General features: G+C 48.8%; 1 protein-coding gene and 1 long non-coding RNA gene across 3 annotated transcripts in view; one reads left to right on the top strand and one right to left on the bottom strand.

The window, feature by feature from the left end:
• Positions 1 to 2,870: 2,870 nt before the first annotated feature.
• Positions 2,871 to 13,746, bottom strand: LOC138673931 (uncharacterized). 2 transcript variants are annotated; one of them, XR_011320377.1, is made up of 3 exons: positions 13,712 to 13,746; positions 8,181 to 8,295; positions 2,871 to 3,253 (listed from the first exon to the last, which is right to left on the bottom strand). It is a non-coding gene; the product is annotated as an uncharacterized lncRNA (long non-coding RNA). The 2 variants fall into 2 exon arrangements; XR_011320376.1 differs by lacking the exon at positions 13,712 to 13,746 and adding an exon at positions 13,516 to 13,640.
• A 93-nt stretch (positions 13,747 to 13,839) lies between these two features.
• The window catches only part of TNIP1 (TNFAIP3 interacting protein 1), a 55,132-nt gene continuing 42,268 nt past the window's right edge, over positions 13,840 to 26,703 (top strand). Inside the window, exon 1 of the mRNA XM_069763554.1 lies at positions 13,840 to 13,974. The gene's annotated coding sequence lies outside the window, so the exon portion shown is untranslated. The remainder of the gene's footprint in view (positions 13,975 to 26,703) is intronic.

Below are 26,703 nucleotides of genomic sequence, written 5' to 3' on the forward strand. Positions count from 1 at the left end.
TAAAGGCAAATAAACGAGGGTTGCCAAAAGCGTGCAGGTTGTTTTTCCTCATACGTAAAAAACGGTCAGCGTGCCATTTAATCTGTGGTCCATCTGTTCGTTTTTTGCAATCTTTGTTGAAGCCATTTTTTTTTTGTGTGTGTGAAAAATAACCAAAAAATGTCTCCTACACTACTCTTGATACACAAAACAGATCAAAGTAGAGCTTGCCTTCTTTTTCTAAATAATCCGTCAATAACAAAAAATAAAACATGTGAAAATGGATCGTGGCCTATCGGTTAAAATAATAGATAGGACAGGTACCCAAAAAACCCTGATGTATCAGATAGCCCTAAAGGTATGTTCACACTGAGGGTTTTTTTGAGGATCTTTTGAAGCAGAAACTGAGTGAAAACTCTCAAAAACACATCAAAATGTCCCCATATTTTAAGTTTTGTTTTTTTTTGCAAATCCACTGCAAAATTCTGCACAACATTTATTATTCAATTCTACAGGAAGTGATATTTCCTGAAAACATTTTCAAAAACGTATAGAGATAAAAAAAAAAGCAAAAAGAACAAAAGTGTATATCACTTCTTTCAAGCGGATCCTGATGGAATCTGCTCCATACTAGGCACCGTCCAATCAAAAGGCTGCAAAATCCCCAAATTTAAAAAAATTAATCAAAACCAATTTAGGTATGTAAGAACTCCTCCAAAAGCTCACCAAAAGCAGGAGCGTTTCCTACAGTAGTTAAAAAAAATAAATAAAAAAAACACACTTTACTTAGAGGACGCTGAATGAAAAGTGACTTAGAAAAGCCAATAAAAATCTACTAGCTAAAAAGCAATGTCCAACATTTACGTTTTTTATATTGCTATTAATATGTGATTTTTTTTGCTTTCTTTTAGCTTTGTTTTCTGGTGGGTTGCGCCTTCCATTGTTTGCTGTTGGAAATATACAGTATATAGCCAAGAATAGATCATCAATATCGAGTTCACGGAAAACCCCTTTAAATTCTATATCTTGGGGAATTACTCAGCCTTCCGGACAACAGATCACAACACATTTTTTTATGAGGCTTGTGTGCATAACTACCGTAAAGTCTTCCAATAACTTGGTGCTTTATTATGCAAAAAGGTTAAATAATATATATATAAAAAAACACAAAAAAGCACATAAATTGTATCATCAGATTCATAAAGACCCCGGCTGTAGAAATATCACATTAGTTATCCCGATGGTAAATGCTCAAAAATAGAAATTTTGCCTGTTTTTTTTATATTCATCTGCCTACCAAAAACTGTAATAAAAAGCTTAAAAAAAAAAAATAAAATAAATAACATGACCTGTACAAAAAATATTAATATGGTGAAGAAAAAAAAAAGGCAACCCCCCAAAATTACTATTTTTTTTTTTCCCCAATGCTCTCATCACCTCCCCGCAAAAATCATGTTTTAACACATCCTATGCCCCCTAGGGCCAGGTTCACATTGCGTTTGAGCTATATGTCTGTGGATCCACCAGACTGAAGCCCCTGAACAATCGAGATTCAGGCCAAATTGCCAATAAGGCCATTGACGTTACTAATGGCGGCTGAACGCGCCTATTTCTTTGTGACTGGTCGACCATCAAAACTGTACTAGATGTTCATTCTGCAGACATCAGAGGGGAAAAAAAAAGGATGGGGCATGTTAAATTTCAACATGCCCAATCCTGTATTTTCAGGGTAGATAAGCAGCTGCCAGTTTGTCTACCAGCGACTTGGTCCCCTCTCCCCATTTAGAACACACGCTTGCAAGTATATATGCCGGTTACGAGGTTACAAGGAATTCAGCTCTTGAAAGGATATAACTTCAGAATTACAGCAATTTATTGACATACTTTAAGGGTGAGTAAAGGTGAGAGTTGTTTCAAGGGAAAATCCCAAATGTCAGTCTTTGGATTTTTTTTTTCCTGCTCTTTGCACACATGGCGGCACCTTGTCATGTCTTGTAAGACTGGTTGGTCCGGACTAAGTCCAGCGCCGGCAGATTACCGCACTGTTATCTGGCAATGTCTAACATTATAGAATGCCGTCAATCTGAGGGTCTCTGCTACGCGTAACCCCTGTTATTTTACTCTGTAGGTTCACCTGCCGTCCTAGGTAAAACACAATGGTTTGTATCCAATTTTAATGGATATGGACTTTAAAAAAAACCCAAAAAACATTTCTTTACTTAACTTTATGTATTTTGGACTTATAATAATTTATACAATTGAATTTCATTAAAAAAATTAGCATTTTGGGGCTTTTACAGGCTTTTTGTATCCACATTTCTGTCTGCAGAATGGATTCATTGGTTATAAATTAGACCAAAGACCACATCAATGTTGAATTGAACTTTAATGAGGTCATAAGTCAGCTAAAAAAAATAGATAAGAGTTTCAAACTCGTTCTGCAAGGAAATAAAGAGCCTGAAAAAGCCAAATTTTGAAATATTTTTTTAATGAACTTGAATGGCAAAAATTATTTATTATAGCCCAAAATTTTGCCACATATGCAGGGTACGATTATATAGCTCGTCTTGCTGTGATTGTATCATAAGTTCACTAATATTACCTGGAGTGTCACTTTTCACTACTTTACAATTAAAGGGACGCCTTGACCAAAGCCACGTACATATCCACAGAACATGATATTAATGTCTGATAGGTTGAGGTCCAACCACTGTTTACGAATTGATGGGGTAAGTTCATATTTGCCAATTTTTCCCATATCTACACCCCTTTAGCTATTTTCCGGAAGACTCTACTTGCTGAAAAAGAAGAAGCAATTAAAATCGATGAACAAATTATCAACAATCTTAAGTACACAGACCATAGATCATTGATAACAACAAGTGTAGATGGAATGAAGGATTTATTACGGAGTGTCGAGACGGAAAGCTCGAGCATGGGATTGCTACTCAACACAATAATACTGGGCACCGCGGGTACGACCAGGACACAGTTGAGATGGACAGCGATGAACTGGAAGTTGTAAAGGACTTCAACTACTCGGATCGATGATCACTCAGCGACGACACCGGAAGTCAATGGAAGAATAGAAGAATATGGGCAACTCAACAATGAAGTCACTGGACAAGGTCTTCAAATCAAGGAACATTTCACTGCTCATAGTTTGTTCTTTTCTGTGATAACATACAGATGTGAAAGCTGGACGATAAAGAAACAAGACGGAAGAAGAATCAATGCCTTCGAAATGTGGTGCCAGAGAAGGATGTTTTCAATCCTATGGATGGCAAGAAGAACAAATAAATCAATTTTGGAGCAAATCAAGCCAGACATGTTACTCGAAGCAAGTATCATCAAGCTATGATTTGCCTACGAAGAGCGCAATCACTGGAGAAGGATATCGAGGTCAGAAGAATAGAAGGAACAAGGCAAAAAGGAAGACCAGCAACCAATGTGTCATGCACAGTGTAAGAAAGACTAAGTGCAACACAAAGGGATAACACTAGGGATGGGGGGAGTGTAGACCCCCTAGGCAGATCTAACGTCACCCTATTTGCCCTAAACATCCCTATATAGGTTCTGCACTTATAGCCGAGCAGGAACCTAATCCCTGCCTTACACTGGCAATAAGCCCTGCATAGGGAAGGACAGGATGAGCACTAGTCAATCCCCATTACCACTAAGGACAGCTGGGGTAGACAAACAAGGGGAATACTTATCTTGAGAAGACTCAGAGATATAACACAGATGTCCTTGAGCAACACCAAAGAAGAAGATAGCCGACTGCTATAGCTCCAAGCCTCAACAGGGGGGAAAAGGAAATATCACCGGCAACTCCCAGCAGCAAGCTGGGAGTCTATAACACCTAGGTCCAGGTGTGTCATGTCAATTAGAGCCACTGGGTCAAAGAGTCAGAAGGGTAAGAAGGTGTTTGCAAAGCCGAACGCAGAGACCTTCTGCAGCCAGATGCTTTGCGACTGTCTGCTGCAGCCTCTGTCATACCCGTGACACAATGACTTGATACTGTCAGGATAATGGCAGAGAAGACGTTGGTGGAGCTATCTAAAGGTACCTTCACACTCAGCGACGCTGCAGCGATACCGACAACGATGTCGATCGCTGTTTGGTCGCTGGAGAGCTGTCACACAGACAGCTCTCCAGCGACCAACGATGCCGGTAACCAGGGTAAGCATCGGGTTACTAAGCGCAGGGCCGCGCTTAGTAACCCGATGTTTACCCTGGTTACCAGCGTAAAAGTAAAAAAAACAAACACTACATACTTACCTTCCGCTGTCTGTCCCCGGCGCTGTGCTTTCCTGCACTGACTGTGAGCACAGCGGCCGGAAAGCACAGCGGTGACGTCACCACTGTGCTCTGCTTTCCGGCTGGCCGGCGCTCACAGCCAGTGCAGAGAAGCACAGCGCCGGGGGACAGACAGCGGAAGGTAAGTATGTAGTGTTTGTTTTTTTGACTTTTACGCTGGTAACCAGGGTAAACATCGGGTTACTAAGCGCTGCCCTGCGCTTAGTAACCCGATGTTTACCCTGGTTACCAGTGAAGACATCGCTGAATCGGCGTCACACACGCCGATTCAGCGATGTCTGCGGGAGTCCAGCGACGAAATAAAGTTCGGGATTTTCTGCTCCGATCAACGATGGCACAGCAGGATCCAGATCGCTGCTGCGTGTCAAACTGAACGATATCGCTAGCCAGGACGCTGCAACATCACGGATCGCTAGCGATATCGTTCAGTGTGAAGGTACCTTAAGTTTCACAAGATCGATCCTCCTAGAGCGTTCATCCATCAAGTCGCCATGGCTCGAAATTGAGCTGAAGGCCGTTAAAAAAACAAACAAAAAAAACACTCCTCAAAGAGGTGAGATGAGAAGCCTATTACACTCCTTCCCTGACCCATTCTCCTCTTTTCTGAATGTGCCAGGAGCACAAGAAAATATTAGGAATCGCTGGTTTCTAGAGACTGTGGAAGAAATCAGGAGATTTGCTGACTCTTCTGCAGGTATGGCTAAAATTCCTTACTTCGCAGATATAATTTTGCATTCATCCCTGGGTTTATCCTATTTAAATAGGATGGCTCCATGACTCAGAGCTGCACATTGATTGACAGAATTTTTATGCAGGTGCAAATTTAATTTTTTAATAGTATTTTGGAGTTCACCAAAATATGTAGTGATAAGGGGCGACGAGCGTTATACGGAGACTGCTCCTACTCGCCCAGGGACTGTTCTTTCCAGTAAGGGTATGTTCACACGTTGTGGATTCTCTGCGGATCCGCAGCGTTTTTTGCAGTGCAGAAACGCTGCAGATCCACAATTGATTTACAGTACAAGTGTAAATCAATGAGAAAAAAAAAAGCTGTGCACACTTTGCGGAAAATCCGCTGCGGAAACGCTGCGGTTTAAAAGAAGTAGCATGTCACTACTTTTTTGTGAATCTGCAGCGTTTTTGTATCCATTCCATTATAGAAAACCGGAGGGGTAAATAACGCAGCAAATCCGCAAGAAAACCGCAGCAAAAACGCTGAGGAACCGCACAAAAAACGCCACAAATCCGCAGGTGCGTTTTCTGCCAGGAGAGACAGAATCCGCACCAGAAATTCCTAAGCCTAATCCGCAACGTGTGCACATAGCCTTACAGATGACAGGATCCAGCTTGTAGTCTCATTGGCTGCAGTTTTCTATTGCATTCGGTTACAATGCTCTGTGAGTCACGCAGGTAATATGTTTTTGTCTATTTGCTTTCACGTGACAGATGACATTTATTACAATGACTATTCCCGCAATCATCTAAGAACAACCACACCTGTTGTGTAAATTTGGAATGAGCGGCCTGAACCGGCAGTGTACTGTGGCTGGAAATGGGGATATTGTGGCCGTATTAATTTCAAATCATTACTTGGTGAATTCCTGTAAAAGTATCGGAGATTCTGAAATTACTCTACAAAGTGGCACCAAACTGTGGGCATTATGTGATCCTATCATCCTGCTGCGCGGACGCTGCTATTGGCCTCATTCCAAGCAGTGAGATTATACTCGGGTGGGATTCAAGTTTTTATCATGATCCTACCCAGAGCAATGTTTGCGCTAAGAGTCATCCTCAGGACCCCCCTCAAATGACACATTCTCAACACCACCTCATGGGTAATCCTGAGCATCCCCTAAGTGTCACCTATAGTATCCCCCTGCTTACCAATGCCTCTCTAATAGCCATCCACAGTGACCCCTAATTGTCATCTACAGTGCACCACTATTTGTCACTGATTGTCATCCACGGTGCTCCCCAATTGTCATCCATAATGCGCCTTTAATTGTCATTCAGTGCCCCCCCAATTGTCATCCACAGTGCCACCCCTTGTCATTCACAATGCCCCCTAACTGTTATCCACGGTGCCCTCCTAATTTTCATACACAGTGCCCCCTTTAATTGTCATTCAGTGCCCCCCCAGTTGTCATTCACAGTGCCTCCCCTAATTGCTAGCCACATTGCTCCCCCTAATTGTCATCCACAGTGCCCCCCCTAATTGTCATTCAATGCCCCCTTAATTCTCAGCCACAATTCCCCATTCAATTCTCCACCACAGTGGCCCCTCTAATTGTCATCCACAGTGCCCCCTCCAGTTGTCATCCATGGTGCTTCCCCTAATTCTCATCCACAGTGCCCTCCCTAACTCTCAGCCACAGTGCCCCCCTAATTGTCATCCACAGTGGCCCCTCCAGTTGTCATCCATGGTGCTTCCCCTAATTCTCATCCACAGTGCCCTCGTTAACTCTCAGCCACAGTGCCCCCCTAATTGTCATCCACAGTGCCCCCTCCAGTTGTCATCCACAATGCCCCCTCTAATTGTCATCCATAATGCCTCCCCTAATTTTCATCCCGTGCCCCCTACAGTTGTCATCCACTGATCCCCCTCTAATAGCCATCCGCAGTGCCCCCTCTAATAGCCATCCGCAGTACCCCCATTAATAGCCATCCACAGTGCCCCCTCTTAATTGTCATCCACAATTCCTCCCCTAATGTCATCCACAGTGCCCCCCTCCAGTTGTCATTCAAAGAGCCCCCTCTGTCATCCAGTGCCCCCTCTAATTGTCATCCACAGTGCCCCCCTCCAGTTGTCATCCACAGAGCCCCCTCTGTCATCCACAGTGCCCCCTCTAATTGTCATCCATCCACAGTGCCCCCTCTAATTGTCATCCACAGTGCCCCCTCTAGTTGTCATCTCTAGCCCCCTCTAATTGTCAGCCACAGTGCCCCCTCTAATTGTCAGCCACAGTTCCCAAAAAAAGTGCTGGTCACTGTGCACCGTATGGCATCAGCCACGGTTCCCTCCCTTAATGGAAATGGGTATTATTAAATAATGCTTGTAAATACCTACAAATTGGAATGTATAGCTGTTCAGATATTAACACCTTTTTCTTTTGTTTACAGCTGGCTGCCTTAGAGACTGAACTGAACAAGGAAAAATAGTGAAAAACCAGCTCACCTATTAGGCATTTGTTGTGGGGAAGCCCGGATACCGTGCAGTCATCACGTGGAACGATAAGGCAAACAGGAAAAGAAATCCAGCTTCCAAAAATATCAAAATTTATTGAGGATAAAATCCAAAGTCCAATGACATGGTTCACAGGAGAATGAGTAGCAGCAGGCTACGCGTTTCGAACAATGAGTTCTTTTTCAAAGCCTTTTGAAAAATAACTCATTGTTCGAAACGCGTAGCCTGCTGCTACTCATTCTCCTGTGAACCATGTCATTGGACTTTGGATTTTATCCTCAAATTTTGATATTTTTGGAAGCTGGATTTCTTTTCCTGTTTGCCTTAGAGACCGACCACCACTGCTAGACCGCAAAACACGCGCAGTGCTTACAAGCTCTTTTCTATTGTAAGTTTTGAATTTGTCTGAGATTGCTAAAGCACGCTGTTACCTCCTAATCCTGACCTGCTTCAGCACAGGTGGTCGGTCACCTAGGCAACCAACAAGTGTTAATATCTCAGAAGTGGGTGCAAATTTTAATAAGCAGTAAATGGCAGAAGTGCTTGTTTCTACAATATCCATCTATGAAGATTGAAATAACCCTTTAAGTGTAAATCCCCAGGTGTTAACCACCACAATGCCTTGAGTTAATGATCCTCCCAGAGTCCCCCTCAGGTGTCAAACACAAGGTCCCACATCCCAGCACCTCCCTCTCACCTGAACTTCATCCTTTACACTGCAACCTCTTCCTCCCTTCATCCAGCCTTGCCATCCTGCACACCGTCCAGCCCCCTCCATCGGGACTCCATGTTGCATTCCGCGTAGTCCAATACTGGCACAATGTCAAGATTCAGAAAAGAAGTGTTACAGATCAATGGGGAACAAAATAATCTGCAATCACATTGGCTTGTAATGTAATCTAATAGATGTCATAGTCTGAGGGGCGCACGGACGTCGTAGTCTGAGGGGCGCACGGACGCCATAGTCTGAGGGGGGCACGGACATCATAGTCTGAGGGGAGCACGGACGCCATAGTCTGAGGGGAGCATGGACATCGTAGTCTGAGGGGCGCACGGACGTCGTAGTCTGAGGGGAGCACGGACATCATAGTCTGAGGGGCGCACGGACGCCATAGTCTGAGGGGGGCACGGACGTCGTAGTCTGAGGGGCGCACGGACGCCATAATCTGAGGGGGGCACGGACGTCGTAGTCTGAGGGGAGCATGGACGTCGTAGTCTGAGGGGAGCACGGACGCCATAGTGTGAGGGGCGCGCGGACGCCATAGTGTGAGGGGAGCACGGACGTCGTAGTCTGAGAGGTGCACGGACGCCTTAGTGTGAGGGGTGCCCGGACGCCATAGTGTGAGGGGCGCGCGGACGCCATAGTGTGAGGGGCGCCCGGACGCCATAGTGTGAGGGGCGCGCGGACGCCATAGTGTGAGGGGCGCGCGGACGCCATAGTGTGAGGGGCGCGCGGACGCCATAGTGTGAGGGGCGCGCGGACGCCATAGTGTGAGGGGCGCGCGGACGCCATAGTGTGAGGGGCGCGCGGACGCCATAGTGTGAGGGGCGCGCGGACGCCATAGTGTGAGGGGCGCGCGGACGCCATAGTGTGAGGGGCGCGCGGACGCCATAGTGTGAGGGGCGCGCGGACGCCATAGTGTGAGGGGCGCGCGGACGCCATAGTGTGAGGGGTGCCCGGACGCCATAGTGTGAGGGGCGCGCGGACGCCATAGTGTGAGGGGCGCGCGGACGCCATAGTGTGAGGGGCGCGCGGACGCCATAGTGTGAGGGGCGCGCGGACGCCATAGTCTGAGGGGCTGACGCCATAGTGTGAGGGGCGCACGGACGCCATAGTGTGAGAGGCGCGCGGACGCCATAGTGTGAGAGGCGCGCGGACGCCATAGTGTGAGGGGCGCGCGGACGCCATAGTGTGAGGGGTGCACGGACGCCATAGTGTGAGAGGTGCACGGACGCCATAGTGTGAGAGGTGCACGGACGCCATAGTGTGAGAGGTGCACGGACGCCATAGTGTGAGGGGAGCACGGACGCCATAGTGTGAGGGGCGCGCGGACGCCATAGTGTGAGGGGAGCGCGGACGCCATAGTGTGAGAGGTGCACGGACGCCATAGTGTGAGAGGTGCACGGACGCCATAGTGTGAGGGGTGCACGGACGCCATAGTGTGAGGGGAGCGCGGACGCCATAGTGTGAGAGGTGCACGGACGCCATAGTGTGAGAGGTGCACGGACGCCATAGTGTGAGGGGCGCGCGGACGCCATAGTGTGAGGGGCGCGCGGACGCCATAGTGTCAGGGGCGCGCGGACGCCATAGTGTGAGAGGCGCGCGGATGCCATAGTGTGAGGGGCGCGCGGATGCCATAGTGTGAGAGGCGCGCGGACGCCATAGTGTGAGGGGAGCGCGGACGCCATAGTGTGAGAGGTGCACGGACGCCATAGTGTGAGGGGTGCACGGACGCCATAGTGTGAGGGGAGCGCGGACGCCATAGTGTGAGAGGTGCACGGACGCCATAGTGTGAGAGGTGCACGGACGCCATAGTGTGAGGGGCGCACGGACGCCATAGTGTGAGGGGTGCACGGACGCCATAGTGTGAGAGGCGCACGGACGCCATAGTGTGAGGGGCGCGCGGACGCCATAGTGTGAGAGGCGCGCGGACGCCATAGTGTCAGGGGCGCGCGGACGCCATAGTGTGAGAGGCGCGTGGATGCCATAGTGTGAGAGGCGCGCGGACGCCATAGTGTGAGGGGAGCGCGGACGCCATAGTGTGAGAGGTGCACGGACGCCATAGTGTGAGGGGTGCACGGACGCCATAGTGTGAGGGGAGCGCGGACGCCATAGTGTGAGAGGTGCACGGACGCCATAGTGTGAGAGGTGCACGGACGCCATAGTGTGAGGGGTGCACGGACGCCATAGTGTGAGGGGAGCGCGGACGCCATAGTGTGAGAGGTGCACGGACGCCATAGTGTGAGAGGTGCACGGACGCCATAGTGTGAGGGGCGCACGGACGCCATAGTGTGAGGGGTGCACGGACGCCATAGTGTGAGAGGTGCACGGACGCCATAGTGTGAGGGGCGCGCGGACGCCATAGTGTGAGAGGCGCGCGGACGCCATAGTGTCAGGGGCGCGCGGACGCCATAGTGTGAGAGGCGCGCGGATGCCATAGTGTGAGGGGCGCGCGGACGCCATAGTGTGAGGGGCGCGCGGACGCCATAGTGTGAGGGGCGCGCGGACGCCATAGTGTGAGGGGCGCGCGGACGCCATAGTGTGAGGGGTGCACGGACGCCATAGTGTGAGAGGTGCACGGACGCCATAGTGTGAGAGGTGCACGGACGCCATAGTGTGAGGGGAGCACGGACGCCATAGTGTGAGGGGAGCACGGACGCCATAGTGTGAGAGGTGCACGGACGCCATAGTGTGAGAGGTGCACGGACGCCATAGTGTGAGGGGTGCACGGACGCCATAGTGTGAGGGGAGCGCGGACGCCATAGTGTGAGAGGTGCACGGACGCCATAGTGTGAGAGGTGCACGGACGCCATAGTGTGAGAGGTGCACGGACGCCATAGTGTGAGGGGCGCACGGACGCCATAGTGTGAGGGGTGCACGGACGCCATAGTGTGAGAGGTGCACGGACGCCATAGTGTGAGGGGTGCACGGACGCCATAGTGTGAGGGGTGCACGGACGCCATAGTGTGAGGGGTGCACGGACGCCATAGTGTGAGGGGTGCACGGACGCCATAGTGTGAGGGGAGCGCGGACGCCATAGTGTGAGAGGTGCACGGACGCCATAGTGTGAGAGGTGCACGGACGCCATAGTGTGAGAGGTGCACGGACGCCATAGTGTGAGGGGCGCACGGACGCCATAGTGTGAGGGGTGCACGGATGCCATAGTGTGAGAGGTGCACGGACGCCATAGTGTGAGGGGCGCGCGGACGCCATAGTGTGAGAGGCGCGCGGACGCCATAGTGTCAGGGGCGCGCGGACGCCATAGTGTGAGAGGCGCGCGGACGCCATAGTGTGAGGGGCGCGCGGACGCCATAGTGTGAGAGGCGCGCGGACGCCATAGTGTCAGGGGCGCACGGACGCCATAGTGTGAGGGGTGCACGGATGCCATAGTGTGAGAGGTGCACGGACGCCATAGTGTGAGGGGCGCACGGACGCCATAGTGTGAGGGGTGCACGGATGCCATAGTGTGAGAGGTGCACGGACGCCATAGTGTGAGGGGCGCGCGGACGCCATAGTGTGAGAGGCGCGCGGACGCCATAGTGTCAGGGGCGCGCGGACGCCATAGTGTGAGAGGCGCGCGGACGCCATAGTGTGAGGGGCGCGCGGACGCCATAGTGTGAGAGGCGCGCGGACGCCATAGTGTGAGGGGCGCACGGACGCCATAGTGTGAGGGGTGCACGGATGCCATAGTGTGAGAGGTGCACGGACGCCATAGTGTGAGGGGCGCGCGGACGCCATAGTGTGAGAGGCGCGCGGACGCCATAGTGTCAGGGGCGCGCGGACGCCATAGTGTGAGAGGCGCGCGGACGCCATAGTGTGAGGGGCGCGCGGACGCCATAGTGTGAGAGGCGCGCGGACGCCATAGTGTGAGGGGCGCACGGACGCCATAGTGTGAGGGGCGCGCGGACGCCATAGTGTGAGGGGTGCACGGACGCCATAGTGTGAGAGGTGCACGGACGCCATAGTGTGAGAGGTGCACGGACGCCATAGTGTGAGGGGAGCACGGACGCCATAGTGTGAGGGGAGCACGGACGCCATAGTGTGAGGGGAGCACGGACGCCATAGTGTGAGGGGAGCACGGACGCCATAGTGTGAGGGGTGCACGGACGCCATAGTGTGAGAGGTGCACGGACGCCATAGTGTGAGAGGTGCACGGACGCCATAGTGTGAGGGGAGCACGGACGCCATAGTGTGAGGGGAGCACGGACGCCATAGTGTGAGGGGAGCACGGACGCCATAGTGTGAGGGGTGCACGGACGCCACAGTGTGAGGGGTGCACGGACGCCATAGTGTGAGGGGTGCACGGACGCCACAGTGTGAGGGGCGCACGGACGCCATAGTGTGAGGGGCGCACGGACGCCATAGTGTGAGGGGCGCGCGGACGCCATAGTGTGAGGGGTGCACGGACGCCATAGTGTGAGGGGTGCACGGACGCCATAGTGTGAGGGGTGCACGGATGCCATAGTGTGAGAGGTGCACGGACGCCATAGTGTGAGGGGTGCACGGACGCCATAGTGTGAGGGGCGCGCGGACGCCATAGTGTGAGGTGCACGGACGCCATAGTGTGAGGGGCGCACGGACGCCATAGTGTGAGGGGTGCACGGACGCCATAGTGTGAGGGGTGCACGGACGCCATAGTGTGAGGGGCGCGCGGACGCCATAGTGTGAGAGGCGCACGGACGCCATAGTGTGAGGGGCGCACGGACGCCATAGTGTGAGGTGCATGGACGCCATAGTGTGAGGGGGCACGGACGCCATAGTGTGAGGGGCGCACGGACGCCATAGTGTGAGGGGCGCACGGACGCCATAGTGTGAGGGGCGCGCGGACGCCATAGTGTGAGGGGCGCGCGGACGCCATAGTGTGAGGGGTGCACGGACGCCATAGTGTGAGGTGCACGGACGCCATAGTGTGAGGGGCGCACGGACGCCATAGTGTGAGGGGCGCACGGACGCCATAGTGTGAGGGGCGCGCGGACGCCATAGTGTGAGGTGCACGGACGCCATAGTGTGAGGGGTGCACGGACGCCATAGTGTGAGGGGTGCACGGACGCCACAGTGTGAGGGGCGCACGGACGCCATAGTGTGAGGGGAGCACGGACGCCATAGTGTGAGGGGCGCGCGGACGCCAGTGTGAGGGGAGCACGGACGCCATAGTGTGAGGGGAGCGCGGACGCCATAGTGTGAGGGGAGCGCGGACGCCAGTGTGAGGGGAGCACGGACGCCATAGTGTGAGGGGAGCGCGGAGCAATGTATGACCCTTGGCTGTGCGCTCCGCGTCCCTCTCTACAGCTGTGATATAATATTCCCTTACCGGCTACTCTATATGTACAGACGTGTATAAATTTGCATTTTTGTTGAGGAAACAAGTATTTTTCACTTCAGTTTCACTTTGCAGCACTTCAGCCCGTTCTGCCTCCTCTCTCCTGACAACACTGCACTACACGACATTACACCTCTGCGCACGGGCTGCTGCTGCCAGAAAGGAAAAGTGGAAGACTGTGCGCCACCTCATTCACACGTAAAGGTAAAGCAACGGAGGGGGCGTGTCCTCTGAGGATTAGGGGCGTGTCCGGAGCGCTACAGGAAGTCACTGCTCTTTGAGGAGGCGGGACTTCGAGTCCTGCTCTCTGATTGGCTGCCTTCAGGTTGGGAATTTCCACTTTTGTTGCAGGAAGTGGTGAGTGTCCTGGTGGTCGCATTGTTGTGTCTATTCCTGGCTGTGGGACCCTGCTGAGCGCACACCGCGGACGGAGCTGCTGCAGCACCTCAGGTCTGTGTATTATCTCTATCCGGGCTCGTAGCTCATTCTTCATGTTGCAATTAAATCTGCTCCATCTGTGAAGCCTATCATTACCAGCGTCGCTTCGTTGCTGCAGTGTTGGCAGCTTCTGGCTGATGATCCCATAGGTTTTACGTACTGGATGCGAAGGCGAAACGTAAACTTGGCGAAAGCATCCATTAATATAATGCAAAATGTCTAATAATGTTCTGCTCCTTAATCGTCAAGATCATTAATCACCTCCTCCTATCTCCTCCATTGCAAATAGAGCGAAGAACCACAAGTCACAGCATGCGTGGTGTGTGTGTGTGTGTATATATATATATATATATATATATATATAGATATTATTGTTCACATGTGCGCTGAAAGATCTAGATTGTTAGATCCATCGCATGATTCGTGCTTATTCCTGATGTCAGATCTTCGAAACGCGTTGATGACAAAAATCTTCGGTCTCTTGGAATCATCAGTAAGCCAATTTTTTTTCCCCCAAATTGCTTTAGATCCGTCACATGACAGACCCCCGACTGCGATCGTCGGACCCATTTGTAATAGCGACCATCACGTTTTGCCACATTCTGCGTAGTAACGAAATCTGTGAAGAATCGCAGTTCGCTCTCGGGTCTTGGGTTATGCGATCCCTTACTAGCCGACTCTTGAGAGGCTTTTTTTGAGGCTTTTTTTTTTTTTTGCATTATGCATGACCAAATATATATGCTGTTAAATTATATATTTATTATATATATATATATATTTTTATTTTATTTTTTTATGATTTTACTTATTTTCATTTTTCTTTAATTTTGTTTTCATTTATTTTACACATTTGTTTCCCCCATTTTAAAGTCATTACATTTTTATTTATCACCTGAAAATTCCGCCTCCTGTCTGCACTGCGGAGCTCATCTGGCCGCTCCCGTCCTTCCACGGAGAGAGGGACAGATGCATTGAAAATTTGTTATTTTTGGATAATGTAAATCCGTAGCCTATTCTCTCTCTTTTTTTTTTTTTTTTTTTTTATATTGGCCAATTTTGTAATATCGTTCCCATTTTTGGGTTTTGTCTGCCTCATAAAGGGGTTGGCTCAAGATCAATACTTGTTACTTATAAATCGGATAGGATGGTGTTGGGACTCCCACTGATTATGACAATGGTGGTCCCATTTGAATGAAGCGATGGTCAAGCGTTCACACTACCAATCCATTTAATCCCTTTAGGACTGATTGAGCTCCGAATTCGGAGGTCAGAATACATCACTGTCAGTCCCATATTCTGAATTTTGTGGCAGGGCACATGATTAATCGGAACCTGATGGTAAGATAATGCTGCATTGATTGGAGTCTAGCTGCGGTATTACGGCCGTGACGTTCTGGAGGAAACACACTTTGACAATCTATAATCCAACTGGGGGGCTATGCACCTTAGACGACCAGTCCGAGACCTGTCCCCAGTGGCTGATCCCCTATAAACACACACAGGTACAATCAGTCTAGTAGGGGATTGAGGTGATGAGACGCTTTTGCTCGGTGGGTGTCTCATCAGTTGCCTAGTGTCAAATCTTTGCGCGCCCCCCTTTAATTATATATTGGGTTCTGATTCAGGAAGTTCTGCTTGATCTCCACTCCATTCTTTGGATTGTGGGGATCTCGGTGGTCGGACTCCCAGATATCAATGTTGTCCTATGGCTAGGGGATCGTTTACAACCCCTTTAATTAGTGTTATTCTCCCGATTGCAGTGCTTTTTGCATCGCTCTTGATTGACGTTTGATGCCCGCAAAATAGATGACCCCGTGGTGTAAACGATGTACCCTGCACCATGCTGCAAGCAAAGGTATCAGAGGAGCGCAGTGGGAGTGAAGCTGGATGGATCTGGTCAGCTTTAGAGCAGCGCTTGCAAACTCTATAGCAAAGAACTTGTAAGCGCTGCGCTCCTTGCCTATGTGGCCGGCTACCGCTGACAGACAGCAGTGGTGGTCAGTCAGACAATGATCAATAAACTAAAGAATTAAAAATCCCATTGATCTTGAGAGGAATAATCAGTGTCCACATGAGGTTGTTGAGTTCGGATCTGGAGACCCATCGTTGGTAAAGATCACGATTGATGGACTAAACCGGCCGAAACAAGACTTCTCATTTCTAGTGTACTGTTGCCACTCCTGATGTGTAGGGTTCCTATACATGTTCATTTGTATGGAGCGGTAATCGGGCTGCCTTAAAGAGGACCTGACACTGGGTTGGAATTGGCCAGTTTTCGCTCATGTTATTCCCACTGCACCCCCTGTGTATTCAGTTCTTGTTTTGTTACAATCCGCCATACGGATCCAGAGATTCAGATTTTTTTTTTATTTGGTGCTCATTTTCATAGTCTTTATCAGGAGGCGTGGTTCACAGGATCCTCAGGGGCGTGTCTTTAGGCTGCTTTGCATAATTACCCTGGGAGCACCACCTCCTTGTAAATATTATAAACATTATCACAAAATAACAAAGCCCCATATCTCAGGAACCAGATGGCGGATTTTAAAAAACACAAAAAACGTCATACTCAGGGGAGCAATGGGGATAAATTAAGAACAAAAACTTGCCACTTTTGACCTGGTGACGGGTCCCATTTTAAGATGTTTACCACCCCTATATACACGTTTTCCAATCTGAAGGTTTATTTTTTGACATGTTTGATACAATCCTGAGAGAGAGAAAAATAAATATGGGGCACGCTCCTTCATACTCAGTATGACCCATATAAATTGGTGTTATATGAGCCACCGTGCCCAAAAGAATGACATTTTCTTCTGTTTTTTTTTTTTTTTTTATTATTATTTTTAAAGGGACACTGTCACCTGAATTTGGAGGGAACAATCTTAAGCCATGGAGGCGGGTTTTTTGGGTGTTTGATTCACCCTTTCCCTACCCGCTGGCTGCAATATTGGATTGAAGTTCATTCTCTGTCCTCCATAGTACACGCCTGCGCAAAGCAAGATTACCTTGTGCAGGCGTGTACTACGGAGGACAGAGAATGAACTTCAATCCAATATTGCAGCCAGCATGCAGCCAGCGGGTAAGGAAAGGGTGAATCAAAAACCCCGCCTCCATGGCTGAAGATTGTTCCCTCCAAATTCAGGTGACAGAGTCCCTTTAAATAATTTTCTTTGGGAAAAATTTTTCAAAGCACCCTGATTTGTGTAAGGTGGCAATCTCATTTGCATAACCCATTTCTAAAAGGAAGTGGACCTGGCGATCAGCCGATCACACCTGCAAGCTAGCGGAGCTGTGGTCAACCATGCTTTTTTCTTATAGTGGCCACTGCAGGGGAAATGTGGTATTACAGGCCATCCTTTTTATGGAGAAGTTGTTAAGTGTGGGGGGGGGGTGTCTAAAATATGCGACCTCGTAGAAATTTTTTTTTTCTTTCTAAGGAAAGGAAACCACCACTCTAAGGAAAGGAAACCACCACAAATGAAACCGCTCCCTCAATGACAGACAAATTCTTCACTGAAGCGTGAAGATCGTATCCAACACCGGATTTCTCAGCTTCCTATTCATTACTGGGTTTCTCATCTTCCGGCTAGGTCATCAGTATGAGATTGATGAGGTCCGACACCTTGTGTAGTGGCCGTTTACAGGTACTGCAGCTAAGATCCTATTCACTTCATTGGAAGCCAAGCTGCAGTACCTAAAGATGGCCACTACACTGTGAATGGAGCTGTGCTCTTCGGCTCCATCTTGGCGGCGTTGACGGAGCTCACAGATATAATGGCGTAACGATAGGTAATGCCTGGAAACCCCCTTTAAATGTCTGTTTTATTGACAGTCTCAGGTTTTCACACGGTTTGCAGCGGCGTGTTGTTCAGAGCTGTGGCTTTGGTCTGGGAGGTTTATTTTCTTACATCGCTATATCTGTTCTTCGCTGTGGTTTGCAGTGAGAACACTGATGGGGATCTCGGCTCATGAGGTGGCAAGTACAACGACGTAATTGTGTGCGAGATGGACGTCATCCAGCTCTTCGGAGCCATCGTCACTCGCACTGACGAAACCACGACACCCCGGCCATCACGACGATTGGACATTTATTTGTGATTTCTGATATCCATCACATAGACTTGACAATGAACAAAGTAGTCTTAAAGGGATTTTCCAAGATTTATAAATAAGTGTTAATAAGCTTAAAGTTCAAAGAAGCAAAATTTTCTTATTAGTAACGGATGATGGTCCCGGTCGGGTCCTTATTCCAGCTAAACAGCCGTTGCGGAACCTCTGAAGCCGCCCTCTGAATCACGCTTACTAGGAATTTATTATTATTTTGTCGTACACTCATCGTATGATCAAAGGGCTACAGGAAACTTTCCATATAAAATTTTCACGCACTGAAAAGGGGGGGGAAAAAAAAACTACTGGAAACTCCTCACTGACAGTAACTACAATGTTCAGGCTGGATTTTATGGAAATATCACAATCAGAATGTGGTGAAACAGTAGGGATCTGTGGAGTAATGTTGTTGGTGTTGGATGTATCCAATTTTGCCAAAATGAAATATGAATTTACACGTGGTTTTCAAATTTTGCTTATGGGAAAGTTTTTTTTTTGCAAACTGTCCAAAAATTATTCTGCCCTAAAAATGACCTTTCCAAAAATTATCCCTATTAACACCAAACAGCCTAAGAAACTTCGGATTTCACATATCGACAAAACATGGACCACGGTCAGATTGGAAGACCCAACAGACGGTGCGAGTGGGTATCCCATTCCGAGGACCGTCTGTAGGGGAAGTATTATGTCACACTACCACCCCATACTTGGGTCCAGGTCATCCTCGCCTCCTCTAATCTCCATACTAAGCTCGAACCTTTTCCTTTGATCATCGTGGATGAAATCCCCTACTCAATTCCTTTTTTTTATACGTTTTCCTCTTGCACAGAACCTGCACATGCGCAGTTTGGTTTGCCCTTGTTTTTGGACAGATGAACCAACGTATGCGCAAGTCTCTTCTTGGTCATTGGCTTTATCATTCCTGTCGGAATATCAGGACATCCGGACCAGCGCATCCGCAGAAGAAAAGTCTGTTCCCTTGTCCAGAGAAAGTCATAGATGCAACAGAAATTAAAATAATCACCCTGAATAAAGTGGATTCCTCCGCTCAAAACCGAGAAGCTGCGCATGTGCAGCAGTCCTGTGTTGTATGGCTCAAGAACAAAAACAACAACAAGTTTTGATTGGAGAGTTGGAGAATTTCTGCTCCGAAAACTCCAGAAACAAACCTCATTCTGGACATTGTTACAACAATGTCAGACGACTGTATAAATCGGGGTGAGATCGGAACACAGTGTGCGGACTGGCTGGCGGCTCTCCTCTCCTAGAAATACATGCAGCTGTCATGCTCTGGTCGGGAGAGCAGCCAGCCAGTCCATGCGCTACGTTCTGATCTGACTCTGCCCTTTGGGAAGGTGGCATGGGCGAAGCCTAGTGACAGGAGGCAGTTTGCTATGCGCTCACCTATGTTTTAAAACTTTCTGCAAATTCGCTTCATGCGCAAGCTATTCTCAATGACTGTCCAGACGCCTCATTGATTAGTGAAGCCCTGTATGTATTGGGGGCCAATTTATGGATCTATCATGGAAACTTATATTTAGGGGTTGTTCAGTATTATGGAAAGGGTCTGATTTTTTTTTTTCCAAAAAACTGCTCTATACCTTTCTATAACATAAAAAAGACTGAGCTGCAATACTAGGTGTAGCCTTCAGACAAGAGGGGCACCGTTACTGGGAAAAAAGTAATCTGTTGCTATTCTCAAATCATTCTTTTTAATTTTTTTTTTTTTTTTTTTATAGAGTTGTTATAATAGCCTATAGTTTATATCCGTTTCTGGGAAAGTAATGTGATAAGCATTGTGGCTGCCATAACGTTTCCCACAGGGGGATGATTCCTAGAATCCGGATGTGCAGACCTGTCACTCTATACTGTGGAACATCTGCCCTTCCTATTTTTGCACTTCTCGTTGGTCGCTGGCTTATCGTCGTGATTCATGAGGACTTGCTTTTTCCTTATGTACAAATTTCCAGTTCTGTTAGCAATCTAAGAAGAGATGCATTTTCTGGGGAAAATTCTAAAGGGGCCGCGGCGTTCTTCATGGAGCGCACCCGACACACCAGGAGCAGTTTGTCTATGTAATCGTCTGTTGGATCCATATACCTTGATGGATCGGGGCCGCGGTGTTCTTGAAGGATCGGGGCCGCGGCGTTCTTGATGGATCGGGGCCGCGGCGTTCTTGATGGAGTGGGGCCGCGGCGTTCTTGATGGAGTGGGGCCGCGGCGTTCTTGATGGATCGGGGCCGCTGCGTTCTTGATGGATCGGGGCCGCGGCGTTCTTGATGGAGTGGGGCCGCGGCGTTCTTGATGGAGTGGGGCCGCGGCGTTCTTGATGGATCGGGGCCGCGGCGTTCTTGATGGAGCACACCTGACACACCAGGAGCAGTTTGTCTATATAATTGTCTGTTGGATTCATATACCTTGATGGAGTGGGGCCCCGGCGTTCTTCAAGGAGCAGGGCCGCAGCATTCTTGATGGAGCACACCTGACACACCAGGAGCAGTTTGTCTATATAATTGTCTGTTGGATCCATATACCTTGATGGAGCGGGGTCGTGGCGTTTTTGATGGAGCAGGGCTGCGGCGTTTTTGATGGAGCGGGGCCGCGGAGTTCTTGATAGAGCGCACACGACACACCAGGAGCAGTTTGACTATGTAATCGTCTGTTCGATCCATATACCTTGATGGAGCGGGGCCGCAGCGTTCTTGATGGATCGGGGCCGCGTCGTTCTTGATGGAGTGGGGCCGCGACGTTCTTGATGGATCGGGGCTGCGGCGTTCTTGATGGATCGGGGCCGCGGCGTTCTTGATGGATCGGGGCCATGGCTTTCTTGATGGAGTGGGGCCGCGGCGTTCTTGATGGATCAGGGCCGCGGCGTTCTTGACGGAGTGGGGCTGTGGCGTTCTTGATGGAGTGGGGCCGCGGCGTTCTGGATGGAGTGGGGCCGCGGCGTTCTTGATGGAGTGGGGCCGCGGCGTTCTTGATGGAGTGGGGCCGCGGCGTTCTTGATGGAGTGGGGCCGCGGCGTTCTTGATGGAGTGGGGCCGCGGCGTTCTTGATGGAGTGGGGCCGCGGCGTTCTTGATGGAGTGGGGCCGCGGCGTTCTTGATGGAGTGGGGCCGCGGCGTTCTTGATGGAGTGGGGCCGCGGCGTTCTTGATGGAGTGGGGCCGTGGCGTTCTTGATGGAGTGGGGCCGCGGCGTTCTTGATGGAGTGGGGCCGCGGCGTTCTTGATGGATCGGGCCCATGGCGTTCTTGATGGAGTGGGGCCGCGGCGTTCTTGATGGAGTGGGGCCGCGGCGTTCTTGATGGATCGGGGCCGTGGCGTTCTTGATGGATCGGGGCCCATGGCGTTCTTGATGGAGTGAGGCCGCGGCGTTCTTGATGAAGTGCACCCGACACACCAGCAGCAGTTTGTCTATGTAATCGTCTGTTGGATCCATATACCTTGATGGAGCGGGGCTGCGGTGCTCTTGATGGAGCGGGGCTGCGGTGCTCTTGATGGAGTGCACCCAACATACCAGGAGCAGTTTGTCTGTATAATTGTCTGTTGGGTATATGTAATGGCAAGTATGGGTTGTTAGTCTTTACACTGTAATCTTATTGTTATGTGTTTTTTGGGGGGTTTACGATTGTTTTTACTTGGTGCCTATTACAGCTAAATAAAATGTATCCTATGCTATAAAATGAACATACAAGCTCAGTTTACACATCTTGGGTATATTGTGAAGAGGAAAACCCGTACAATTAGTACCTTAAGGGTGAGCTGAAAGTAAGAACACTTTTCAGGGTGACTCTTCCAGATTCCCTTATATCTAATGATGCTCCTTTCTTTTGTGCAGATCTTTTATTCCTTTTTATTTGTTGTCTTTCTATATAACAAAGTTATTAATATTTAGCGCAGAGGTTTTTTTTTCACCAATTTCTCCCTCAGGAGGCTCTATCTCTAGTTTTCAGTTGTCTCTGAGCTGGTGGGTGGAGACTAGCTGCTATGATGTAAGCACAGCACACACACAGGTGATTCCAGTTCTCATGACTGTGTGCAGCGTGTGTTCGGAGTAAAAAGTAGCAGAATGGAGGACATACATCAGTATTGCACAGTGTTGCTGTGAAACCAGCACTGGAGTAGATAAAACAAGAACTAAAATGCGTCCGCAGTCTTTCTGCTTCTTTCTCTCTGTTCTCTCCTCTCTGTAGAAACTTTAATAAAATTCTGCAATCTGATCCCTCGGTGACCTGTCAGTTGGATTTGATCTGTTTTTTTTTTTTTGTTTGTTTGTTTTTTTCAGAGTGAATAATGATTTCAAGATTCGGGTGGGAAGGAGGAAAGGTTGAGAGAGGAGGCTCATAAAAAGGAGAGGGGGTGGGAGAGAGAGGAGGCTCATAAATGGGAGGGGGGGTGTGTTATGTGTAGAGTTCCCGCCGCTGCACAGGGGGAATCTCGAACCACCTCCGATGCGGTCTCCCATTCTCCTCCAGCCGCAGTGGAGCCTGCTCAGCGGAGGAGTCGGTCCCAGCGCCTGGCTCAGCCTAATACTGTGCGCATGGTTAATACTGCCTTTCCAGGCTCTGCTTCAGCAGCACAGGTCAGCGGCAAGCAGGCTTTTCTGGGACTAAGTCCTGCTTTTCTCACACTGAGCATGCTCACGGGAGGACCTCTCATTGGAGGTCGGGGGTCACATGCTCAGGTCCTGTAGCAGCTCCTATTGGTCCACCAGGAAGGTCCTGAAGAGCTGCAACTATAAAAGGTTCGCATGGTCGCACGGCTAGTATCAAATGTGGATACTCTGCCAGTGGATACTCTACCACTCAGTCATATGTGGTGTGAGGCTGTTTAGTTCTGGGGCTGTACACTCAGGCAGGCAGCTAGCGTCAGAGGGGGCAATTAGCCGTTGGCTTTGCATCTGGTCTCAGACAAAGCACAACCCTAGTTAGGGTAATAGTTTTGTGTACAGCGCGACTCTGTGAGGTAACAGAGATCGCTTCCAGTTCACACGGGGTGAAGCTTAACCCACTTGTGAGCTTATAGTCCATCCGCCATTACTTTGCAGCAGGCGTCCCTGCATGGTGGACCCCGGGCTGCGAACGCACCTTGTAGCTATATATATATATATATATATATAAGAGGAGGCTCATAAACGGGAGGGGGGTGGGAGAGAGTGAGGTGGCTCATAAATGGAATGAGGGGTGGGAGAGAAAGAGGAGGCTCGGAAACGGGAGGGGGGTGGGAGAGAAAGGAGGCTCATAAACGTGAGAGAGAGATGGCTTAAACGTGGGGGGTGAGTGGGAGAGAGAGAGGTGGCTCATAAATGGGAGGGGGGTGGGAGAGAGAGAGGTGGCTCATAAACGGGAGGGGGAGGGGAGAGAGGCGGCTCTTAACTGGAGGGGGAGTTGGGAGATAGAGGTGGCTCATAAACGGGAGGGGGGGTGGGAGAGAGTGGTGGCTCTAACCGGAGGGGGGTGGGAGAGAGATGGCTCATAAATGTGAGGGGGGGGGGGGGGGTTAGAGAGAGGTGGCTCCTGAGGGGAAGGTGGGTGAAGTGGGTGAGAGAAGTGGCTCCTAAGAGGAGACTTAAGCATATTTCTCCACTAAGATATTGTACAAAGTTTCCTATATTCTCATGTACTTTTTGATTTCTCCAAAGTTTGTTGAGACGGTCACCATTTAGGAATGGTCACCAACCTTAAGACCCCCCAAACAATCTGAAAGTTATTACCTAACCTTGATTAAAATAAATAAGGTTCCCATGAGGCCTCCATAGTGTATGTGGCCAGAAGTCTTAATCGTTGGTACGGTTTTTAGACCATTGGTGGAATTAGACTACGTCGCGTGAGGATAGAAGGCAGCTTCCTGCATCTCAAATCTTCTCTTCTAGAGACCAAACTTGTTCGATCCACCATCCGTTTGCGTCAGTGCTTCAGTAATGAGATGGTTCTCCAGGAACATAACGATGTGGAGATTTCTAGAGTTGACCCGATCGTTCACGATGAACATGGTTCTTGTCTTTCTCCATCAGTTAGCATTTTGAGGAGCTCCTAATGTCCACCCGGTGTCGATAACCTCTTCAGGTCTCCAGTTGACCTTAAGCCCCCGTCACACACAGCGAGATCGCTAGCGAGATCGCTGCTGAGTCACAAGTTTTGTGACGCAACAGCGATCTCAGTAACGATCTCGGTATGTGTGACACGTAGCAGCGATCAGGCCCCTGCTGTGAGATCACTGGTCGTGTCGGAATGGCCTGGGCCATTTTTTGATCGTTGAGGTCCCGCTGGGTAGCACACATCGCTGTGTTTGACACCTTACCAACGACCTCGCTGACAGGATGTCCCATTGAATCATCATGAAATAGCATCGTTCTACAGGTCGCTACAGGTCGCCGCATCGCTGCTGCGTCGTTGGTGAGATCTCACTGTGTGACATCTCACCAGCGACCACATAGCGACGCTTGAGCGATCCCTGACAGGTCGTATCGTTGTCGGAATCGCTCAAGCGTCGCTATGTGTGACGGGGCCTTTAGAGTAACCCTCATTTTTAATTTTTATTTACGTAATATATCAGAGAAATCTGCCTCTTGCTCATCCTGGCCTGATTCCATACTCCAAAAGTCTCAATTTACGAGTAAAATCTTTTTTCGATAAACGCAGACTTTCTGTTACTGAGAGATGACAGTTGGTGCTCATAAAGTTCTATGGAGATCTCTAGCTCCTCCCTCCTACATAGAATTTTATAGGGAGGAGCTACAGGCCGATACGCCCCTGAAATGACCGTTAATCTGTAGCTCCTCCCTCCTTCCTTCCACATGGCAGTTGGTGCTTTTAAAGTTCTATGTAGGAGGGAGGAGCTACAGGCAGATCTCCGTAGAACATTATGAGCACCGACTGTCATCTTCTACCCCAGTAAAGGGAAAGTCTGTATATACCGAAGAAAGGTTTAACCCATGAATTGAGAGTGAAAGATCAGTCCAGGAGGAGAAAGAAGCAAATTTCTCCGACCTATTACAAAACAATAGGAATTTAAAACAGCAATTACCGTACTCCTTTTTAAGCTTTTTTTTTTTTATTTTGTAAAAAAATAAGAAATACCTAATTAGTGGTTTTATGTTGTCACAGCGCTTGGGAAATGTCAAATAATTTCTAGGAGGATGGAGGCTGTGAAATCCCCAGCATTTTTGGAATACTGTCTCTGACGGCAGCTCGCGTTCGCAGAAAAACAAGGGAAGGACCCCGCGTTTGGCATCATTATGACCCCTGAAAGTCCCAGTGTCAGATGCCGTACTGCTGGGATTTACGTAATTACATTAGTGAAATGCGTCATGTTATTAGGCGGTGCGGACCATTTTCTTATCCTTTTTAAAGCTTTTTTTTTCTTCTTCTTCTTCTTCCGTCAACGATGAAATAAGAATGTCTAGATTGAAGATTTATCACACGTTCGATGAGGCGTCTTCATTTTAAATGACCTTTTTAAGGGTGTTTTCATTTAAAGGGGTATTCCTGTCTAGGTAAGTGAATACATATTAATAGGGCGTACCATCACTTAATGATTGATTGGGTTCCCTGCTGATGATAAGAATGCTCTCAGACATCTATCTTAAGATTCTAGGACAGGTTTCTGTCAAGGCGGCGGCCATTTTAATTGTGAAGTGATTGCCTTCCTAAACAAAACAATTGCGATTTGCTAATTAAATGCATTTAGGAATTTATATAAAATGACATTTTCCTTTTAGTTATTTAGTTTTTTTTCCATACTCCCGGTGAGCCCCTTTAAGTGATGCGATATGCCAGAGATGGCAGTACCACTTTTATTGAAGGTGGTCCCTTTATTTAAGGCCATCAAAAAGCTTCTCTTCGTTTGTGAGATCCAGCACATCCGTGAATTAAACATAGAACCAAATTATTTCTCATGAGAACTGTCAGGTACTTAAAGGGGATTTCCACAATCCTAAAAATAAAAAATTTCCAGAGGGAGGGAATCATGTGGCATAACAAAAGAACCTAAACTCGCCTGCTATATGGCCCTGCAGTCATTGCTTGACGATAAATAAATACATCATACTGGGAACTTCCAGCAATAAGCTCTTATCTGTGGGAAAACCAGACAATAAGTGTTTAATTTCCCTGTAGCGCCACCCCAGGGGGAATTAATTATTGCAGTGCCTCTTGCCTGAGAACCTCCTTTTTGTGATGGCCTATCGCTAATTTGACTCGTGATCCGATGGCAGGAGACACTAATAATTTTTTCACGTGATTTACTTTGTGTTTTTTTTTTTTTTTTTTTTTTACCTTTTTTACCGCTATTACTTCTCGGCTTTTACCAGCCTGTTAACTTCTGTGATTACCGGGGAGAATCCCACCTAAAAAAAGACCTTCTGCGTAGAAGTGAAACTCTTCACCAACTTCTTAGAAAATGCCAATTCTCTTTACTCTCGGGGATCCACCGCGATTATACAAACCTGACTTTAAAGCAAAAATAAAACAACAAAAAAATAAGGTTTCTCTATGAAAATCTGTCAGGAAGTGTCATTCATGTGCTCGGAGAAAAAATTTTGGGAAATTTGTCCAAATTTCTAAAAATATTTGGAAACGGAACAAAATTGAAGAACCTGTCACCAGGTCAGACCCTTCCATCTCAAAATAAAG

This window comes from Ranitomeya imitator, chromosome 4 (assembly GCF_032444005.1).
Source record: "Ranitomeya imitator isolate aRanImi1 chromosome 4, aRanImi1.pri, whole genome shotgun sequence".
Lineage (NCBI taxonomy): Eukaryota > Metazoa > Chordata > Amphibia > Anura > Dendrobatidae > Ranitomeya > Ranitomeya imitator.